General features: G+C 38.7%; 1 protein-coding gene across 1 annotated transcript in view; it reads right to left on the bottom strand.

Moving 5' to 3' along the window:
• CD36 (CD36 molecule (CD36 blood group)) overlaps positions 1-19884 on the bottom strand; it is an 83299-nt gene extending 63415 nt beyond the window's left edge. Inside the window, exon 1 of the mRNA XM_073809602.1 lies at positions 19761-19884. The gene's annotated coding sequence lies outside the window, so the exon portion shown is untranslated. The remainder of the gene's footprint in view (positions 1-19760) is intronic.
• Positions 19885-22418: the final 2534 nt, after the last annotated feature.

The following is a 22418-nucleotide window of genomic DNA, read 5'->3' as shown; positions in this document are numbered from 1 at the left end:
TGACTGATGCAGTGTTTTCTGAAGCTTCTCTCTGAGTGACACTTCCACTCTGAGATCCTCACACTTGTGGGGTGAAAGGGGAGAAAGAACTTGCCTTCAGGAGTGAGTCTGCAGCGGGGCAGATCACAGCAGCTCTCTGGGATTTATTCACATCTAGGCTCCCACGTTCTCACTTCTATCCAAGCTTATGGCCATTTTTATCTTTTTTAGGACAGTGTTGGAAAACAGCGGTTTCAAGTTGACCATAACTATTTTCCAAGTCTTTATTAAAACCGAATAGTAACATAATGTCAGTTCCTTGTCTCCACTAAAAGTCCTCCCTCAATTTGCTGCTTCATATCTTGCAGTTAAAAAAGAGAATGAAGTGGGAGGAACAAAACTATATGGATTAATACCTCACAATATCATTTTATCATAGTATAAAAACTATAAATTCTGGGAAACAAACACATGATAGAAGTTTAGCTAAGAAAGAGATCAATGGGGACTAAATTCCTAAGAATACGGTCACAGAACTCTTAGATCCTTAATCGTCCCTAGAAGATTAGTTAAATGTGAAAAAGTAGAAGGAAGTGGGATTCTCAGCCAATAAAATTAGATAATCACATAAAGCATTTAGAAATGTAACTGGGATGTTTGAAAAAAGGCATGTGCACAAGCTAAGCCTGGTGTGCCATGAAGGTTCATATCTACAAGTAGAGAGAAGTATATTAGACCAGGTTATAGGAGACTTAAGTATCTGAACATAATCTGACAGAAAAGATTGAAGAAGGGAATGGCAAGATGATTTTAAGGTTTAAACGTGGCAGATTGAATACATTTTCACTTGCACCTGAAATCTCTTTAAAATGCAATTAATAGAGTTTACAAAAATATGAACACACATGTTCAGCTCAAAGATTTAGATGAGAGAAGACAGGAAACCAGTCAACATAGAGAAAGCCATAATGGACTAACAGTAATTGCTCAGCCTAACGTGTCATATTCTAAACATCTAGACATAGAGCAGAAGCCAAAAGAATCTACTATACAATCCCAGATAGGACCATGGGTGCATGGGAAGCAGAGTCTAACTTGGTTGAATATCTTTAGAAGTCCTAAACCCTAGATCTTCTCCCCATATACTCTGCACAGGCTGCTCCCTCTCCTTCCTCACCTGTCAGAAGGTGGGGTGTTTCTTTGGAGACTTGGAGTAAGAGATCTCTGGACCTAAGACCAGGAGGCCCAGCTAAGGCCAATGTTGAAATAAGTTTAAGTGAAAGTTCACATGCTGATTCCTCTTCCACTTTCACTTCCAGAACTCTACCAAGCAAAAGATTCCAGGATTCAAAAGTAGTGTTGATACTATTTTTTTTACATCTTTATTGGAATATAATTGCTTTACAATGGTGTGTTGGTTTCTGCTTTGTAACAAAGTGAATCAGTTATACATATACATGTGTTCTCATATCTCTTCCCTCTTGCATCTCCCTCCCTCCCACCCTCCCTATCCCACCCCTCCAGGTGGTCACAAAGCACCGAGCTGATCTCCCTGTGCTATGAAGCTGCTTCCCATTAGCTATCTATTTTACTTTGGTAGTGTATATATGTCCATGCCTCTCTCTCACTTTGTCACAGCTTACCCTTCCCCCTCCCCATATCCTCAAGTCCATTCTCTAGTAGGTCTGTGTCTTTATTCCTGTCTTACCCCAAGTTCTTCATGACATTATTTTTTCTTAAATTCCATATATATGTGTTAGCATACGGTATTTGTCTCTCTCTTTCTGACTTACTTCAACTGTATGACAGACTCTAGGTCTATCCACCTCATTACAAATAGCTCAACTTCATTTCTTTTTATGGCTGAGTAATATTCCATTGTATATATGTGCCACATCGTCTTTATCCATTCATCTGTTGATGGACACTTAGGTTGCTTCCATGACATGGCTAATGTAAACAGAGATGCAATGAACATTTTGGTACATGACTCTTTTTGAATTATGGTTTTCTCAGGGTATATGCCCAGTAGTGGGATTGCTGGGTCATATGGTAGTTCTATTTGTAGTTTTTTAAGGAACCTCCATACTGTTCTCCATAGTGGCTGTACCAATTCACATTCCCACCAGCAGTGCAAGAGTGTTCCCTTTTCTCCACACCCTCTCCAGCATTTATTCTTTCTAGATTTTTTGATGATGGCCATTCTGACTGGTGTGAGATGATATCTCAAGGTTGCCCACTCTCACCACTCTTATTCAACATAGGTTTGGAAGTTTTAGCCATAGCAATCAGAGAAGAGAAGGAAATAAAAGGAATCCAAATCGGAAAAGAAGAAGTAAAGCTGTCACTGTTTGCAGATGACATGGTACTATACGTAGAGAATCCTAAAGATGCTACCAGAAAACTACTAGAGCTAATCAATGAATTTGGTAAAGTAGCAGGATACAAAATTAATGCACAGAAATCTCTGGCATTCCTATACACTAACGATGAAAAATCTGAAAGTGTAATCAAGAAAACACTCCCATTTACCATTGCAACAAAAAGAATAAAATATCTAGGAATAAACCTACCTAAGGAGACCAAAGACCTGTATGCAGAAAATTATAAGACAATGATGAAAGAAATTAAAGATGATACAAATAGATGGAGAGATATACCATGTTCTTGGATAGGAAGAATCAACATTATGAAAATGACTCTACTACCCAAAGCAATCTACAGATTCAATGCAATCCCTGTCAAACTACCACTGGCATTTTTCACAGAACTAGAACAAAAAATTTCACAATTTGTATGGAAACACAAAAGACCCCGAATAGCCAAAGCAATCTTGAGATACTACTTCTTAGTGGAAGTGGGGAGTTCAGAGAGCATAATGAAATGGTCAGACCCTTATCTGATCACTCCAGCGCAGTACTGCCCCATGGAAGTGTGATACGAGCCTCATGCTAAATATTCTTTTGAAATGTCCAGTAGCCACATTGAAAGTATAAGTAAATAGGTAATATTAATTTTAATATTATGTATTACTTAGTCCAGTATCATAACTACTATCATTTCAATCCACATAAATTATTAATGAGATTTTTTTTCAGCACAAAGTCTTGAAGTTTGATCTTTACTTCACTCTTGGAGGACACGTCCATTGGGATTAAGTACATTTCAAGTTCTCAATAGCCACCAGTGGCTAGTGGCTAGTGGCTACCGTATTGGACAATGCAGCTCTAGATGAAATCTGTATTCATTTGGCCACAATCTTCAATATAAAGGGGCAATTAGCAGACATTTGAGGAATACTTCCGACTTGCGTGAAAAAAGTTAAAAACAAATAAGCAAACAATAAGGCTGAATACAAGAAAAGGGAATTAAAAAACACTAAATATTTTTGTGATTAATATCTTCAGACAACGAAGAGATGATGTTACATCATGAAATCACGAAATCCTGAAACCCAGAGAAATAAAAGGTAGCAATCTGGAAATTGAAAACCATGATTGTAGAAATAACACAGTCAAAAGAGCAAGCAGTTGGAATATCTGAGTACAGAGGAGCCTCTGGAGCAGCGTTAGAGTAGCCGCAGAATAGATCCAACCTCCACATAACAGGGTTTCTGAGAAAACAAGATAAAACCAGACAGACAGTGGGGAAATACGACACCGTGCATGAGTATTTTCTAGAATCCAAGGACATAAGTCTCCAGAGTGCAGGAACCCACCCAACTACAGCACAGTGGATAAAAAGGGCCACAGGACGTGGTACCTGCCTGTCTTCACGTCACAAGTACCAAGAATAAACAGAAGATCTTAAAACCTTCTGGTGGGTTTGGGAGTAATGTCACATATAAATCAGAAAGACAACAGACAGTAGCACTGGGAGTTTAGAAGTCAAATGAGCAATCTCTTCAAAAATCTGCAAAACTGATTTCCAACTGTTATTCTATGTGCAAACACATTTTCAAGAATGAGGATATAGACATTTTAATATATGCAAGGTCTTAAATTTTACTTTTCTTTTACTCTTTCTTAAGGAGCCCAAGAAATCCCAGAATATAAACTTTACCGAAACAAGGAAGTAAACGAAGAAATCGGAAGACGGGGGATTAAGGAAGTAGCTAATCTGACAAATGAGGGGCAGAGGGAATTTCCAGGAAGAGCTGAAAAGAAGTTTCAGGGTAAGAAATATGTTACAGGTCGAGGGGAAAAAGAAAACCAAACAGTTAGTATTGGACCAGGAGGACAGAGGATTTAAGGATGCAATTATCACCAGGAAAACATAAATTGTACCAGAAAGAAAGCACTCTTTGTTTATTTCTTGGCTCTGCTGCTCAGAAAATTCATAATAATGATTTAAACAGTCAATAATATTAAAAAATAACTACACTGATTGGGTGGAAGATGGGAAGCATGTATATGGATGTGGTGGGTGGTGTGGTATTGTGTGTGATAACTATAAAAGTTAGATCCTTCTCTTCCACAGGAGGAAATTGTGTAAAGCAAAGCAATTTGTTTTTTTAAATCAAGGAGTAACACTTTAAGTATGTTATCTAGAAATAGTTCAGTGTCCTCCTTGGAAAGAAACATGGGGAATGGGAGACGGTGGGAAAAATAGGGCAATTGTCTTTTTATTTTTCTTCAAGCTTTGAAATACTATTTGACCGTTTTTTTTTTAATAGCAAACGTTCATTTGACAACCACATACATTTTTTAACAAATTATATTTGAACTGAGCCACGCTTACCAATCCTTTACTTTTTTTCCTATCTTGTGACTCTTATCTTCACTCTCTTGGCTTTGCTGTGGCTTCTTCATTTTCCTAAGAATTTCCCTGGAAACCTATGTTCTCAGGATACAGCTTTATTTTCTACTTTACTGAAAAGTTTGAGGCCATCTACTGTGTATCTCTTAACATCTCTCTAAAACACAGTACCTCCTTCACCCAGAAACTATAATCCCTCACCTGGAATCCTGAGCTCTTGTGAAGGTATTTTTGTGCATGGATAGTTGTTTAAATTCATGTTTCTGGTAGGGGATGGGTGTCGAAATTCCTGTAACGGCCATTTTGCTTACATCATTTCTGTTTAGTCTAAAAATGTTATTGAAGTCTTCACAAACAGTTGCTATATAATTCTATAATCAGAAAGTCAACACCAAAAATGCAATTCTTTCTTTGGAATTTGGCCAAGATATTATTGCCAGTTGCTTACTAGCTCCCAGTCACCGGCCCTGTAAATCTAGAACACTTTCTCCTGTTGAAATTATGTTCATTTGTCAATAATTAAAAAAAATAAAGTACTTGGGAAACTTTAGTGTAATAGTATATACACAAAAGGAAGGAAATGGAAACACAGATTCACATAATAAATAATCAAATAAACCTAGCATTGGAAGATTCTTTATAGATCATCTGGAACAACTGCTTCATTTTAGCTAAGAGGCAGAGATAAGATGTTAGAAATTACTTTTTCAGTGTCACAGATAGTAAGAGAACAGAGACCAAGTTAATGTCTCCCAATTCTGAACGCTGAAAGGGGTATTAAAAATAATTAAATGATTTACTTTTCTGATGAGGAAACAAGAGTGTTCCTAATTGTTCATATATAGTTTGATTTAAAATCTTAACCATAAGATAATTTTGTAGCCATTTTACAGATGGGAAATCTGAGACACTGAGAGGTTACATAATTGATTCAAGGTCACAAAACTAGTATGTGGTAGCTAACACTTGAACTCAAGTCTATCCAATGCCATGTAACCTCTAGTTTTTACATTTGGGAACTACTATCAGGAAAAACCACTGAAGCTTCCTCACTAAGCCTTCATGGGAGAAATTATAAAAAGTAGAAGTAAACAGAATTCCAAGCTTTGGGTTAAAACAAAGGAAAGGTGTTCAGGAACTAATTTATTCATCTGAACACTTACTGACCATCAACTATATATAGACTTTGAACTTGGCAATGGGACACTAAGATGAATAACATAGGGTCTTTAATAGATTGTGGTTTTGTTGAGAGAAGTTAGACTATAAAATAATGGAAGGGCTTCAGTGACAAAAGACATTTTCTAATCACACAGGAGGGAGAAAGGTCAGTACAAGCAGAAAGAACAGCATGCCTAAATTCAGAGGCGGGAGGGAATGACATATTTGGAAAATCATAAACCTTGATTTTTAGGGCAATAGCAAAAAGTGAGACAAATGGCTGAAGACCAGATGTTGAAGCTCCTTGTATAATATTCCAAGGAGCTTGAACTTTATTCTGGGAGCAGAACAGAATCGTTAAGTAATTGTAATTAGGGAAAGGGACAGGATAAGTGTTTTCACTTTTAAAGGGTCCAATTAAAAGCAGTAAATTGGGATGAGAATCTACATAGAAGACTAATAAAATAATACTGGAAAGACATATAGCCCTGAACTAAGACTTGTGTTCAGTCTAATGAAGAGAAGGTGTCCACCTTCAGAGTTTGGATTAGTGGGAAAATGGGCGCAGTTTATGGCAGCAGCCGTTGGAAAGAGGGCTGTAAAAACAAAAAGCAAGCCCTTACAGCCATCATCTTGAGTGGGAGAAATGCGCTTGCTAAGGGTTTTTGCTTTTTTTTCGATGGCACTCTGGAGCATAACAGCAGGGGTACAAAGAGGCGAAGTAATGAAAACTGGCTAAAAACTGAAGTAACAGTCCTGGTACAAGCAGAGACAATACACTAAAGATCAAAGGAACTGAGGGACTTAGCACTTCTTTTATACTGGCTCTGGTTGAAGCGACAAACATAGTATCTGCTCTACAAACAGCAGACCAGATAACAAGAGCAAGCACAGACTTCAGTTGACATTAAGAAGTATTTAATCTCCTAATTTCTCAATTTCCCCACTTCACATTCCAGGCTGAGGTTTGTGGAATTAGGGCCGTGTTCGACATCTTTTCCCCGAGTTGGGGGAAATATGTAGGGGGTGAGGAACAAAGGTCAGGAGATGGAGAGCTCTGATGCAAACGGCCACGGAACAGTAAGCAGGAGACATCGATCATTTGATTTACTTAGTCTAGGGTCAATAACTGGCCCTTGTCAGGAAGAAGATAAAATGATTATATGAAACTCCTTTTTGTTGAACATATTTATAATTTATCTTGTTTGGCCAGTAGGTGTGTAAAATGTAAATGCATTATGGCAGTTCAAAAAGGATAGGATGAGAGAGAAAGAGAATCTAAGCCTGAAGACAGTCAGAAAGAAAGGAGACTCTCCAAGAAATCATCTGGGTGGTTTTCGCAGATGAAAACAATTGCCACTGTTTGCCTCCAAGCCTGATATGCTCCGAGCAGCAAGGATTATATGTAAGCAAAAAAGAGAAAGCTGCCATTTTATTCTGGCTTAAGTCGTACGATAACTATTTTGAGAATATCTGTGATGTGTAAAGAATTTGCAGAAGCACACCATGTGCAGGAATATTTCAGGTAAGAAAACTGACTGACTCTAATCCTTTTGTTTTCATTTCAAATAGGTGCCTACTGCTGAAATGGGTACACAAAACACTCCTTTTGACAAAAAGCAGTAATAAATGTTCATCTGCAGCAAACTTCCAGACAGTAATATTAAAGAATATACATATCCGAAAGCACATTATACAAATCTGACCGCACATAAAATCGACTCTAAGAATAATAAGTTCCCAAGTAACCAATGGATATTTATTGGCATTATTCCCCTTTTATTACTGTTAACAAAGAATTAAATCAATTATCAGGATTCGGATGTAATTTAATTGAACCATTTAGATTTAAGGATCCAAAGTGCTGTCATTGGTTGTACAAGGCTTGAATAAACCCACCTCTAGGCCCATGACAGGCATCTGTAATCTTTAAAATGATTTAAACCTTGTTGTTTAATTAAAAGTTAAAATGTTTAACTGGAACTTTAACTCCTCAATTTCAGTTTCCCGTTCAGTAAATTATTATTTCTGGCTCACGTAAAATGTAGCTACATGTTTTACTCGAAAACAGGAAAGATGAAATAGAATCATACAAAAGAGTAAACCGTAAGGAGAAAGTGAAAAATGAGCATCTTTCTTTGTTTAGATCATATCTTCAAGGGTAACTAAAGGGCAAAGTCCATGAAGTTCAATAAGACATCTTCTTATTAACAAGATAATATGATAAATAACGCAGAGCTGGAAAATAAATAGCTATTTCTTCTGTGCTGCCTTAATTCTATTTTAAAAGCAACCAAAAGAACTCAAAGATGAAGAAACTTAATTTTACTTATGGGACTGTAACCTCGAATTGATTATATAGCTCATGTTTAAAGAGCATATATGTGTAAGTCAAAGAAAGTGTTATATTTAACAATATTCTAAATACCTTAAATATTACATTATGGAAAGATGTTTTCTCATGCATGACTAAGCCTAGTTTATACAGACTCATCTCACCTCCTCCCCTCCTCAGAGCCCCACAGCACTGCCTCTACAGACCTATGACAAGTTACAAAGCAAATTACCAGCACAGGACATTTGTCAATGGTTCTACCTATTTTAAATCCACACATTACTTAAATATTGAATATTACTCAGTCATGAACTTGAATCACTCACAAAATGTTCTTTTCTTTAAGCAAAACTTATGGTAATGATAGTCTATTATGTAAGAGAAAAAGTAAGATTATCCCATTTATTTTAGGAGGCATCTAGAATGTCTAAGTAGAAAGTTTTTTAACCACATTTACATTAGTTTAACTTAGATGTATATTTCCGGAGATATGTTGATTTATGATCATTCCCACCTCCAAGATTCTACAGTCTCTGATTATTAAGCTCTTTCTCTCTGTAGTAAGTGGAAAGGCCCTCTAATTTCTTCACGAGTAACTTTCACTAAATAAAATTAAGATTTTATTCCATCTATTTCCTATCTGCCAATGGTATATATTTTCAGTTATATAACAAATCAGTGTTTATGGTATAAGTATGAAAAAATTAATCAATTCCCTAAGCAATTTGTATACTTTTATATACCCAGATTAATCTTCTCTTGTGGTTCTTATCGGTCATCATCGTACTGCTAGCGTAAGGGAATGAAATTTTGTATTAAAATACCCAATGTGTTGAGGATACCGTAGCACTTAGGGAGGAAATTACAAAGAAACTGTATGAAAATCTTATTGCCAAAGTAGTGGAAAGTGGATTTCATGGAAGTAGGTTTAATTACTGAAGTAGCAAAAAATTTTATCATGAGATAGAGAAAACAGCCCCTGACATCCAGGACCTGGCCTGGTGCTATCTGTTAGGTCTTGTTGTTTCTGGACACTGGCCTGGCACTCACAGCCTGGCCTTGGTATCCTCTTGTTGAACGTAAACAATTTCACAGAACATCGACGCTAGACGAGGGCACTCTATGATCATGAAGAATCAAGACAAAAACAAGACACGCTGTAATTGTGTCTGAATACAGACCAATCATGAACACTGTCTAAGCCACAGACACCACATGTCCCCCTTTCCTAGCTAATATGGGTCACCGCTGCTTCATCACCCAGCCAGTCTCCTCTTTCCTCTTCCTAGATAAGACTTATCAAGACACCACATGGTAAAAATCACCCTGCTTCCTAATGACATTCAAGTCAGAGCAATGCTCTACTTCCTTAAACCCTCTCCCCAAATCACTCAACCGAAGTTCAAATTCTATAAGACATCCTTTCTGAACACCTCAGACCAAGTCACCATTGGTTCCATACGGTTTACACTTCTCCCTCTTTGCAATAAGTAATGAATTCAACTTTTTCAACTCTAGGCATCTTTCTGGCGGTCCCTGGCTGAAAGGCATGTACAGTAATAAGGCAGCTAAAAAGCTTGACTCCTCATGCCAGCGTTATCAGGAGGCTCTGACATATTTGGTAGCATAATTGCCTAGAATTTTGGAACAGAGTAAATAGAACTTCAAAGAAGGAAAATTAGAAGATGAGATAGTGATGAGGAACGGGAGAGATTATTATGGGGTTTGCAAAATGACGCTGGACAAAGATTTTGAGGTAAAAGTAGCAGTTTCAAGTACGGAGTAGAAGATCCTGCTGAGATGAGGACCACGGGCCAGGGCACAGGGAAGGGCAGGTCATCAGCCGAAGGACCATGAAACATCAAAGAGCTTTATAACCCTGTTTCAAAAGTATCAATAGGGCTTCCCTGGTGGCGCAGTGGTTGAGAGTCCGCCTCCCGATGCAGGGGACACGGGTTTGTGCCCCGGTCCAGAAGGATCCCACATGCCGCGGAGCGGCTGGGCCCATGAGCCATGGCCGCTGAACCTGCGCATCCGGAGCCTGTGCTCCGCAACGGGAGAGGCCACAACAGTGAGAGGTCCGCGTACCGGAAAAAAAAAAAAAGTATCAATAGCTAGAAGAGTATTTTAAGTCTGAACCACCAAGTCCCAGCCACTATGTTGAAGATATTATACTATTCTTATATCTGCAAAAGAGCACAAAAGAATAGCATAGTATCACTAGGGGACTAGGGACCCTCCCGGGAAAGGGCTATCAAGATAATAGTAGGTGAATTTTAAATGATTTAGAAGGGATTAAGACAAAGTCAGTATGTAGAAGGGATTAAAATTTTAGGTAATCATGGGCTTCCCTGGTGGCGCAGTGGTTGAGAATCTGCCTGCCAATGTAGGGGACATGGGTTCGATCCCTGGTCTGGGAAGATCCCACATGCCGCGGAGCAACTGGGCCCGTGAGCCACAATTACTGAGCCTGCGCATCTGGAGCCTGTGCTCTGCAACAAGAGGGGCTGCGATAGTGAGAGGCCCGTGCACCGTGATGAAGAGTGGCTCCTGCTTGCTGCAACTAGAGAAAGCCCTTGCACAGAAACGAAGACCCAACACAGCCATAAATAAATAAATAAACAAAACAAAAAAACGATATTTAAAAAAAATTTTTTTTAGGTAATCAGTGAGGTGGGGAGAACAGGGTACAAATGTAGATTAGGAAAACAATAAGAGTAATGATGATAATGATGATGAAGATAATTATAACAACAATGAGTTTCTTAAAAGCAGGCACTATGAGTACTGAGTTAAGCACTGTTGGGCTTCACCCCGCAGGCCTGCAAGCCCTGTGCTTGTCCAGCCTCAAGACTAGAGAAACAGCCTGGAGTCAGTGACAGAGACATCAGTGGTTCAGCGGATGAGGGATCTTACATGTGTGAAGCCAGGTCCTGGAGTGACAGTGCAGCAGACAATGAGCAGGACACACAGCAGTCTTTGCTGGGTGCAGGGGGTGGCACGGGAGGAAGGTTACCAGTTGACATCAGGTTGGGTCACTGGTTACCACGGAAACCAGCAGAGGAGCACATCCTTCACTTCCCCCTTTGATAAGCTACCTTGGTGGAGATGTTCTGATCCACAGATTAGAACAATCACTAGCTGGGGCCTGGGACAAGTTTGTAGGCGTTTATTGATTAGACTCAATGATTAACAGGGAAGGTCAGTCATATGAGTAGGATGTAGGTGGGCGGGGACTGGTTGAGCAGTGGATGTACAGAGAGCAAGAGAATAGCCATCTTGCGTGGCCTGATCATACAAGCATTCTTGGTTATTCTCATGCACACCAATTTTTTGAGATCTACTGTGCCGAAATCTAATCTGATTTAAACAACTGTTAAAACTGAGCTGAGTGCCATGAGATACTACTTCTGACTCTCTAGTTTCCAGCACTCACTTGCTAGTCCTTATTTTCCCAGAGAAGGAAGAATTTAGACTCGGAACTCGCCTTACCCATCATAGTACATGTCCTTCCCTAATCTCATCTTGCCCTCAACCTCTTGCCTACATGGCAAGCACCTGCCAGGCAGTCACGCCTGCAACCTGAACCAACTTCTGATCTGGCTCCCTTCACAGCCAGATCACAACCCAGAAGAGAAGCAAACTCTGTCTGCAGTCTTTCTGCAATGATCTTTACTGGTTCTCATATTGGATCGTTTCCCCTATCAAACTCTTCTGCATTTTTGAAAATTTCAGATTACTTTTGAAGCTACTTTCCTAGAACAGTTTGAATCATTAACTTTGCTTTTCATTTATTTATGCTTTTATTCCTCCAATGACACTCGCACATGTGTCATTAACCTATTGCCCTTGCAAGAGTAAAATAAAATAAATTCCTTAAGCATTCTTAGCCTGGACTTTTAATTGGGATAAAATGAGAGAATCAAAACAACAAAAACCTGATATATTTTCCTGCAAGTAGCTCACAGCATGCCTAGGAAGACAGATTTGTAAACAGACAGTTATAATACATTGTGACACCTACACGCAGGTGGGGAGAAGAATGGTGGGTCATGGAAGGATGTGAAAGGACAGCAAAGGGATCAAAGGCATACCCCCAAAATACAGATGCATAAGAAAACATAAAACTACGGAAATATAAATAGTTTGGTATGGCTTTGGTTCAATGTGCGAGTTTTAGAAAAGACAAGAAAGGACATTGGAGAGGTGGGCAGAAATGACATCATGAAACCCTAACACGCATAATATACCACTGAGGGTTGTGCTTGAACACCTAGGAATTCATTCTCTCAGGAATTTCTCTTGAAAGCAATATAGAATCACTCAGGCGTTTTAGGGAAGGAGTATATGATAAAAGTTGGATTTAGAAAGATGGCGGTGGTGTAACATGGAGAAGAGATTGGAGCTAAGGCATGAGAAAGTCTTTTGAAATAATCTAGGTAGGAAATGATATGGTCTGAATTCATGCAGTGGTTGAGGAAGAAGACATTGGGAAAGATTTCAGAGATATTTAGTAGAGATGAGGAGATATTTAGAAGGTAGCATGAACAGCTAACCTTTGGTGATTTACACTGCCTGTAGCAAAGAACAAATACTATACATACTGTGGTTTCCCAACAAGTAAGAAGTAGAGAAATCAAAATCTATTCATTGCCTGTTAGCAAATCTTAATGAGCTAGGTAGAGAGGTAAAAAATCAAAAATGGATTCTAGGTTTCAGGCTCGGAGTAACAAGATAAAAGGAAAGAATGGAGAGGAAATAAGAGATTTGGGTGGTGGGAGAGGATAGTTCTATCTAGCATTTTCACAAACTAGCTGCAGGACCCTGGGCCAGTATCTTAATCTCTGTGAGTCTGTTTACTCAGTCTTATGTGAGGGTAACACTGCCTATTTAAAATTATTGTGAGAATTAAATAATAATAGTTAACCCTTCTATAGCACTTGTGCAAGGCACTTGTGTAAGTATTTTACGTATAGTCACTTGTTTATTTTGAACTACTGAGCCATGAAGACGGTACTTTTATTATTCTTATTTAACAGCCAAGGAAGCAGAGACACAAAGAGGTTTACTATTTCGCCCAAGGTCACACAGCTGGTAAGTGGCAGATCCCAAGTTTCAAACCTTTTCAATCTAGCTGCGAGTGCATCTCAACCAATAATTTACACTGCCTCTCATTAAATACTAGGCATTTTGCATAATTATTATCAGAGTGCCCTGAGCCCACCAGTAGGTTATAATTAGCTTATATAATTTAATCCATCCTATTTGTTTAAAAGTATTTGCACAGTACATGCACGTGCACATATTGTACTGAACATTATAAGAGATTCAAGCAGAGGAAGAAACACACCACTCTTGGGTTTACAATTTAATTTTGAGCATAAAATGCACATCATGAATCAGAACAGAGTAACAAGGTTATGTGTTGAAAGAGGTTACAAACTTTCAGCTCCAGAGTAGGGCATCCATGTCTACAAACTTGACCAGCAGGCACATAAATGGATAAGTCTAAAGCCCAGGGAAGAGAATGGGGTCATGAAGTGCAGATGTGGGTCTCTTCAACATCTAGGTTATAGGTTGAAACCATAAAAACTAGATGTTGGTGTTGATGGGAAGGGGGGACCTAGAAAAACTGCAGAAAGGGAAATGAGAATGACAATCCAATGGCTAGGCCAGGACACAAAAGCTCACTTCACTTCTACGGGCCTCAGCGTCCTCACTTATAAAAATGAGTGGATCTTGGTTTAAGACTGTGCCAAGAACTATTCCCACTTCCAATGTTTGCAGCTTTTTCCATGAACAAATGTGAACATCGGGAGACCTGCTAAAAGCTGACTTCTAGCCTTAAGCCGCAGAAAAAAGCCAAGCTTCATAGCTGCTGCTCTGCCATGCTCAATAATTATTAACCAAGTTTCCTCCTCACAAAAGCCCATTCAGATGGTTTCAATTGCTTTTCTTTATTCTACAGGATTGCAGCTTCAGAAATGCTCTTGCTGTTACTATGTACAGAGTTCCGCATGGGAGATGCGAGAGAGAAAACAAAATGGCATCTTTCAAACTCAGGAGGAATATTAATGGGGTAGAGAAGATAGTGGGAGTCATTATAGTAAGCTTCCTTTCTGCTTGCCTCTCAACATTAGAATTCACTTTTTTCCTTGCCTAATCCTGTTTTTCCTGACTTCGTCTGGTAAAACAGAACTTTGCTGAAATACTGTAATAGGACTGCAGTATAAGAATGCAAAACACAGAAGTTTGGCTAACTGGAGGCAAAGAAACTCTCAACGAGGTCTGGAAGGAACTCTGACCGGTGAATTGAGGAAGAGAACAGATAATGATGTCTGCATCTCTACTACCCACTGGCTTCTACATCCACCCCAAGGGAGGGTTTTGGAGATATGTGTGATCAGGCTAGCAAAGAACAACTACTATACATACTGTGGTTTCCCAACAAGTAAGAAGTAGAGAAATCAAAATCTATTCGTTGCCTGTTAGCAAATCTTAAAGATGACCATTGGACCCAGAGTGCAACAACTGAGCAAAGAGCTCTTCTTTGGCTCTATCCAGAAACTTGGTACATGTAGTGAAGACACCTAAGAGACTGAACACACCAGCAAGCGCACCTAAGCTTTCCATGTAGATTGGGGAAAAGGACTAAAGCTTCAGTGGCATTAGCTGAGATGAATGAGCTTCACAGACTTGACTCACTGAGAAATTATCCCTGTCTGTGAGTTTACATACTTAGTGTAATATGAAATATAGAATGTTTCTGTGTTAAATTTTGTAATTAATTTTTTTTTTTTTTGTGGTACGTGGGCCTCTCACTGTTGTGGCCTCTCCCGTTGCGGAGCACAGGCTCCGGACGCGCAGGCTCAGCGGCCATGGCTCACGGGCCCAGCCGCTCCGCGGCATGTGGGGTCTTCCCAGACCAGGGCACGAACCCGCGTCCCCTGCATCGGCAGGCAGACTCTCAACCACTGCGCCACCAAGGAAGCCCTGTAATTAATTTTAATAGATGATTGCCCTATACACCCCCCTCCACCAATTGAAAAAAAAAACAAAAACAGACATTCTGGGAAAGGCGGGGTTGGTGCCAGTGATGGTGACTGTCCATGAAACTACCAACCTGAGAATTTCTCACTCAAAAAACTGCACACATCTATATATTACTTTAGAGTAGAGATTTATGTCAATTTGGATATTTTAAAAAGTGCTAAGTATAAGAGATGAGTAAAAAAACAAAGGTTTTAGATTATTTTAAATGACTAAAAATTCTTAAAATTCTATTCATAGACCTCATTGGAAGGTGAACATTTTGGGTTAGAAAAGATTTAGACCTAGTTGACATATATACACTACTATGTATAAAATAGATAACTAATGAGAACCTACTGTTTAACACAGGGAACCATACTCAATGATCTCTGGGGACCTAACTAGGAAGGAAATCTAAAAAAGAATGACTATATGTATAAGTACAACTGATTCACTTTGCTGTACAGCAGAAACTAACACAACATTGTTAAAGCAACTATACGCCAGTAAAAATTAATTAAAAAAATGATTTAGGGCTTCCCTGGTGGTGCAGTGGTTGGGAGTCCGCCTGCCGATGCAGGGGACACGGGTTCGTGCCCCAGTCCGGGAGGATCCCACATGCCGTGGAGCGGCTGGGCCCATGAGCCATGGCCGCTGAGCCTGTGCGTCCGGAGCCTGTGCTCCGCAACGGGAGAGGCCACAGTAGTGAGAGGCCCAAGTACCGCAAAAAAAAAAAAAAAAAAAGATTTAGACCTATTTTTGAATAAATGGATACAATCTGTCTATTGAGTGCTTACTATGTGTCCGGCATTGGATATTTCTAAGTTACAAATGACTCCTGCCTTCATGGAGCTTACATCACAGCAGGAAGTATAGACTCTACCTAAGAGCAAAGTTCTGTAAACAGAGCCCTTATCACTGAGCATTGCCCTTATCACAGCTGATGTTCTCTTGCACTGTAATTGCCTGTCTAACCTGACTGCTTGGATGTGACTTTTGACCAAGCAGCTCTTAAAAGGATCGGGCTCATATCAACTAGAGGTTTCCATGCAAACTAGAGGTCTTCCCCCCTAACCAAGAGACTCAGCTACAATTTAGATTATATATGTTCCCCATTTCAGACAAAAATAGTTCAACCAGAAATAAATTTAGGAAGCTATGAAACCTAATCCTTCATAGTCTACAGTGCAGTTAGTTTTTTCTGGAGGTATTTCCATGTGCTGTATGTTAGTTAATTAGAATTTTAAGAGTTAATTATGCATTTGGAAAGGCAATGGCGAGAAGCTAACTCTGCCCGGTATCTTCCTTCTACTCCTCCTCTACATATAGCATTATTTTTAAGTCACTTGTTTAGCCTATTTTCTTCAGGAGACTGACCGCTGCTTAAGGGGTCTGTTTGTGGGCAGTGGTGGGAAAGAATCCACAGAATTCAACTTACGTCTTCATCGTTTACTAACTTAACTTTTTCTTATTTAATTTTCATCAAAAGGTTTCATTCCATATAAACAAAATGTAGAACCACCACCTGAAAAAAAAATCCTGGATCCTTATAAATGTCCAGCACAGTAAGGTTTCTAATAATGTTCTCTGTAGCCTACAACATTGTCTGACACACAGTAAGTGCTCATAAATATTTTTCAACAAATGCATCAGTGAATAAGTGTATCTGAAAGATAGTGACTCCATTATCTATCCAACCAAAATAGCTTTTTGCTGTTTTAGGGTTCTGCCTTAAAGTAAGAATACTTGTAGAAAAGATCCCACTTATTCAAATGTATGCCTGCTCTGAGAAGGCGTGTTTAGGGTCCATGCTTTGGGCTCACTGTACTGAATAACCTTTTATTACTTTATTTCTAAAGCTTCCTAGAGTGAGACACAAGAAAGACCCCTTACAATAGCATCTGTTACATTTCAAATAGAGTAATGATGAAGTTCCACATAGAACAAAGTGAGCCTCCAAATGAATTTCAGTAAGACTGCGTTCTCATGACTACTACTATCCCTTTTGATTTCCTAAAAATTAAAGTGGGAGAAATGTAAGATATAAGTTTGGAAGATTTAATAAGAAAAAAACCAACATTAAGAGATCAAACTAATCATTTTTAAAACTTTCTCATTCCACTTTTAAACTTCACAAACACTGAAGGGTGAACAATGCTTTTCTATTATGAGCACACTCTGGAGACCTTGGTGACTGTAGCCAAGCTGTCTGCTATGTCCCCTCCAGAATGTTTGCCAGTTTTCTGTCATTTCCTCCTTCAGATGCTAGTGTTTGTGTGACAAAGGTCTCTGGGTATATTTCAAAACATCTTAAACTATTAACAGTGTACTATCAAGCACCGATTTAAAAGTGTTATTTATTCTCCACACGACTAAATTTGTCAGAAGACACAAAGCAGAATTCACCTTACCCTTCTCCATAAAGAAATGGCTGGAAAGTTCATTGTGGAATCACTGGCATACCTACTAACTGCCCTTTGTAATGGAGAAAAGTTTCCAGTGGCTTAGCCAATACCTATACTTCAACATAAAACACACGAAACAGTAAAACTATTTACTGAACTATATTTCTCTTTTTATTCCCTGGGCACTTAAGCTAGCTTTAGACTCTTTCCTTTTCCTGACAATTCACTGTTTGTGATTGAGAGAATCGTTTTGGATTAGGCATTATTTCTGATTCCAGGAACCTGATATGGAAATAGCATCCCTCCTCCACCAGCACCGCCCTGCTTCTTACTCCAGATCTTTTAGGTTGTAGTAAAGTGGAGACACACTTTTCAATTTTCATCCAAAAGCATCAAAACATATAAACAACTGACCAATAAAAAACACTTTTCATTTTAAAGCATTTCTTTCTCATTTCAAAATTTTATGGATTTTTTTCAAAGAATTCAACTGTGAAGCTTCGATTGTAAACACTATTAAATTCCTGAATTAGTAATCTCAATCAGCAATCTGTGCTAAGCAAAACTAGCCTTAGTCACATCAACAGCAATATATTACTCTGTATTTTTTCACTCTAAGAAAAATATATTCTTCCATTTGATTGGTCCACTCTGCAGTCTCACTAATTTGTTAGCACTTTAAAGCCTTTTGCTTTTTCCTTTTCTTTTTTTTTTTCCTAACAATGATTCTTCTGAGTTCAGGAGCTAACCTTCTTTTCCCAGGTGAAAATCGTTTTATTATCGTCAAGTGTTGGTTTTCTTTCTGAAACTCTGGGAACAGTTCATTGCAAAGTCCTGATTGTCCTTTACAAAATGATCCTATTCCAAATAATTACAGTTTGTGTTGTACGTCATCTGAAAATATCTCTCCTTTCCCCTTGTCAGGATTGCAGGAGTCTCATATATTGCCCCACAAATCACACTTCTATTACTTAGTCAGGTATACCTGAGAACAAGACGGGTTGCCTATTTCTCTTCATCTGATCCTGATCCTACCTGAGTTCTGAATTCTCTCACAGGAAGTGAACAAAAGTTAATACTTTTATAAGTATCAGTCTAGAATGCTTTCCCCTGAATTCAGCACAGCTCCAAGAAACCATTCTCCAAAGAATAAAAGGAAATGACCTTCTTTAAAGGTAAAGAAACCTGTCCAATTCATTCTCAGACTTCGTAGCATAGCATAGAGAGTCAGAGGGGACTGCTTTTTTTTGTATCAGCACTTAATTTTGTCTCTAAATAAGTATATCCTTAAGTTTCCTGTCTGAGTAAGTCATTACTCTAGCATTCTTTGAAGTGTTTCCTGGTCTTATATAGCCATTGTATGAAACATACCATGTAACAAAAATTCTTCTATGTAACAAAATCCCCTCCCCTCAAATATCTGGTGCCCACAGTCAATACAATTTCTGTGATCAATAAGCTTATGTATGGAATGATTTTTTTTCCTTCTAGGAGTCAGTTTGTAAAGAGGATTGAGTCTTTTAAATTATCAGTCCTGACAACACACCAAAAAACATTTTTAGCTCCCATGAACACAGGTCATTCAACTTCTAGTCTCATTTAAAACATGTTTTTCCAGTTTGGAAGCAAAAAACTGAACTGGTCAGAATTTTAGAGCATCCTTTTCAAAAGAGTAACATTTTTAAAAGAAGATGCACAGAAATTGAAATAAAATAAGAAATCACTTTAGGTTAGGACGTGCCAGATCAACTAAGAGAATCTGAAGGAAGAAAAATTTCCACTAAAATTGTACTTTTTAAAATAATTAGTTCAAGTTTCTGATATTTTCTAAATAAAAGGTAGGAAAATATGCAAATGGAATTTCATAGGATGAATTGAGAGACTAGTGGAAATGAAACATTTGTGTTAAGTCTGTCCATTTAGTTGAAAGTTTATAACTCTGTTAAAAGAAGCATCATAAACTAATTATACCAGTTAATGTTTATCTTCTTAAGGAGTTAGAAATAACAATTACTAATACTTACTAGATGATAGTCCATCAACTACAAAGACATTTATAGCCACACCCCTAAACAAATAATTGTGCTCACCAACTTCTAGAGGCGCTTGCTTGCCCAGAGGTAGGATCTTAAAACTGGCTTCAGGGTGACTGTTGTAGGAGGAGATGCAGAAAATAAACACATGATTTCCACAGCACAGCAGCTGAGAACTCAGAAATGAGGCTCAGGGTCCTGACGACTCCTCTGTATTTAAGGTTATCCTGACATGTGAAAGCCATTGACATCCTGAGACTTCCAGTGCTTCAGACGCATGCCTAAACCGAGATAAATATAGATCCCTGACACCTGAGCCAGATGAAATGAAAATTAACTTGAAAAAAAAAAAAAAAATCTCACTCATTTTGTGCCTCAGGTGAGGAAAATAAAACCCTTAATCCTTTTCCTTTTAAAACCTGTTATGCCCCTTAACAGATAGCTGCTTTGCTTCTGAAACACGGGAATTCAGATCATCAATCTTAAACAATCAATCTGCTTCCCTCTATGATTAGCATTTGCTGTGATAGGTTTGAATTTTCCTTGATAAAGTATGAAAAAACATAACAGTGAATATTAAATATTTATTCAACAAACTTTTGGGGGGAAATTTTGCAGATGAGTCCTTGAAACGTGAATATCTATTTGGTAAACTTTCTAGTATTTTTTATCCTACATGGGTTAAGTAGTAATTTGGTCCATTTTGGTTTGCCTCAGTTAACAAGGCAGAAAGCGTCACGCATTGCCATCGTGCTTCGTTTTAAGTTAATCTTTTGGTATGGGTGTATAATGTAGTAGATTTAAATTGAATTTTGCTTAGTCCTGTTGGTAAGCATATGAATAAGGCTCTACCCTCAGCCTGAGCAGACTCTACGATTAAAGTTATTACCCTGAAGCTAGAATGGCAAGATTTCTAACAATAAGTCACTTCCTGGGATTCATACATTAAGGATCTATAATAATACATTAGAACAAAGTGACTAGAGAAACTAGAAAAGTCATGCTGCTTTCCTGAGATTTTGAGGTATTAATTATTTTTAGTTAATACTGTCTTTACAGAATGGCATTAGAGAAAAATGATGGATGTGGGAGTTACCACTTTCTAAATGAACTGATCTTACCTACTGTATTATCTATCATCCCAGGAAAGAGAATGACTTTTTTCAAATTACCAAACCTTGTATTTTCATATCTTGATAATAGATCCCATGCACCGAGCACTGTCTACATGCTTGGTACTTTGCTAAATTAAATATTGTACAATCTCATTCTCTTTTCCTAATCCCCCAAAATCCTTTCAAATCAAGTTAATATTTTTAGGTCCAAATGTTTACAGAAAAGAAAACAAACTCAAAAGGATAAATATTGACAATGGACACATGGCTAATAAGTAGTTCATATGAGAGTCTAACAGTTTTGACTGAAAGCATGTTTCTTTCCCACCCTAAAATATATAACCTATAACTATAGGTGAAAAAGGAATTTCAACCACACATTATCTGTGTCAGATTAACCATCCTATGAGTAATGAATGCCAAGGCTGCTTTAATTTTTTTCAAACAAAGTTAGGAAAAGTACAGAAATGGTCCCTATGGAGTATTGCTATGACACCAGGAAATCCCCAGAAGCATTATGTCCGTAACACAAGGAAAAGATCGAAGATCTGTAAGGCACAACCTTACTACCAGAGATATTTCTCATCTCTTGCATTTACTTTTCTCAACTTGTCCTCGTCAGTTTGCATAAACAGAGTTTGACCTACCAGAGCCTTGAGGGTCAGTCTCATGGCCCCTTCTCAGCCATTAATATCATGTTTGGCAGTCGGAGGTTGGATAACTGGCATAGGGGAGTGACATCCAGGTGGCAAGGAGTCAGCTGGTGAGGTCAGGAGATCAGAGAGATTTTGGCATGAGAGGGAAGGCCAGGTTCTCATCTATCATAGAACGTGACCCCTTTCTTTATAGGAAAAAAAATATGTTCTGTATGTATAAAAGGTTTTTCTATTGCTTGAGCTAGGAACTTGTTAAACAAAATGTTTTATCAAAGAGGTCAAAGGACAAACCACAAATTCTGCAAACTCAGGATCACACACATTTTCTATGAATCACAATAAATATCACAGCATGCCCACACCCGACTCACCATTATCTTTGAATGTGGATTATGTCCTACAAATAAGAATAGGAAATGTGGAATATCCTTTCTATGAGTTATGTATTCATTATCATTAAATTTTTCACTCCCTGCTGGCATTGACTTCTGAAGCGTGGGTGGTGAGGGAGAGGGAAGAATAGTGGTGGATTGAGATAAAAAATAACTGGGCTCGGGCTTCCCTGGTGGCGCCGTGGTTCAGAGTCCGCCTGCCGATGCAGGGGACGGGGGTTCGTGCCCCGGTCCGGGAAGATCCCACGTGCCGCGGAGCGGCTGGGCCCGTGAGCCATGGCCGCTGAGCCTGTGCGTCCGGAGCCTGTGCTCCGCACAGGGAGAGGCCACAGCAGTGAGAGGCCCGCGTAGCCCAGAAAATAAAAATAAAATAAAATAACTGGGCTCTAGGGTAACTAACTCCGACAAGACCTCTGACCCTCTTCAACCAAAGAATCGGCATTCTTCAGCAACTATCTTCAAAATTCAACATTTCGTCACAGGATGTTAATTAAACCTAGGACTTTTTCACCCCAAATTAGTTGCCTTTCAAGTGTTTATGAACCTAAAGTA

Source organism: Tursiops truncatus, chromosome 9, assembly GCF_011762595.2.
Source record: "Tursiops truncatus isolate mTurTru1 chromosome 9, mTurTru1.mat.Y, whole genome shotgun sequence".
Lineage (NCBI taxonomy): Eukaryota > Metazoa > Chordata > Mammalia > Artiodactyla > Delphinidae > Tursiops > Tursiops truncatus.
The sequence above is the reverse complement of the archived record's forward strand: the minus strand, read 5'-3'. Positions and strand labels throughout refer to the sequence as shown.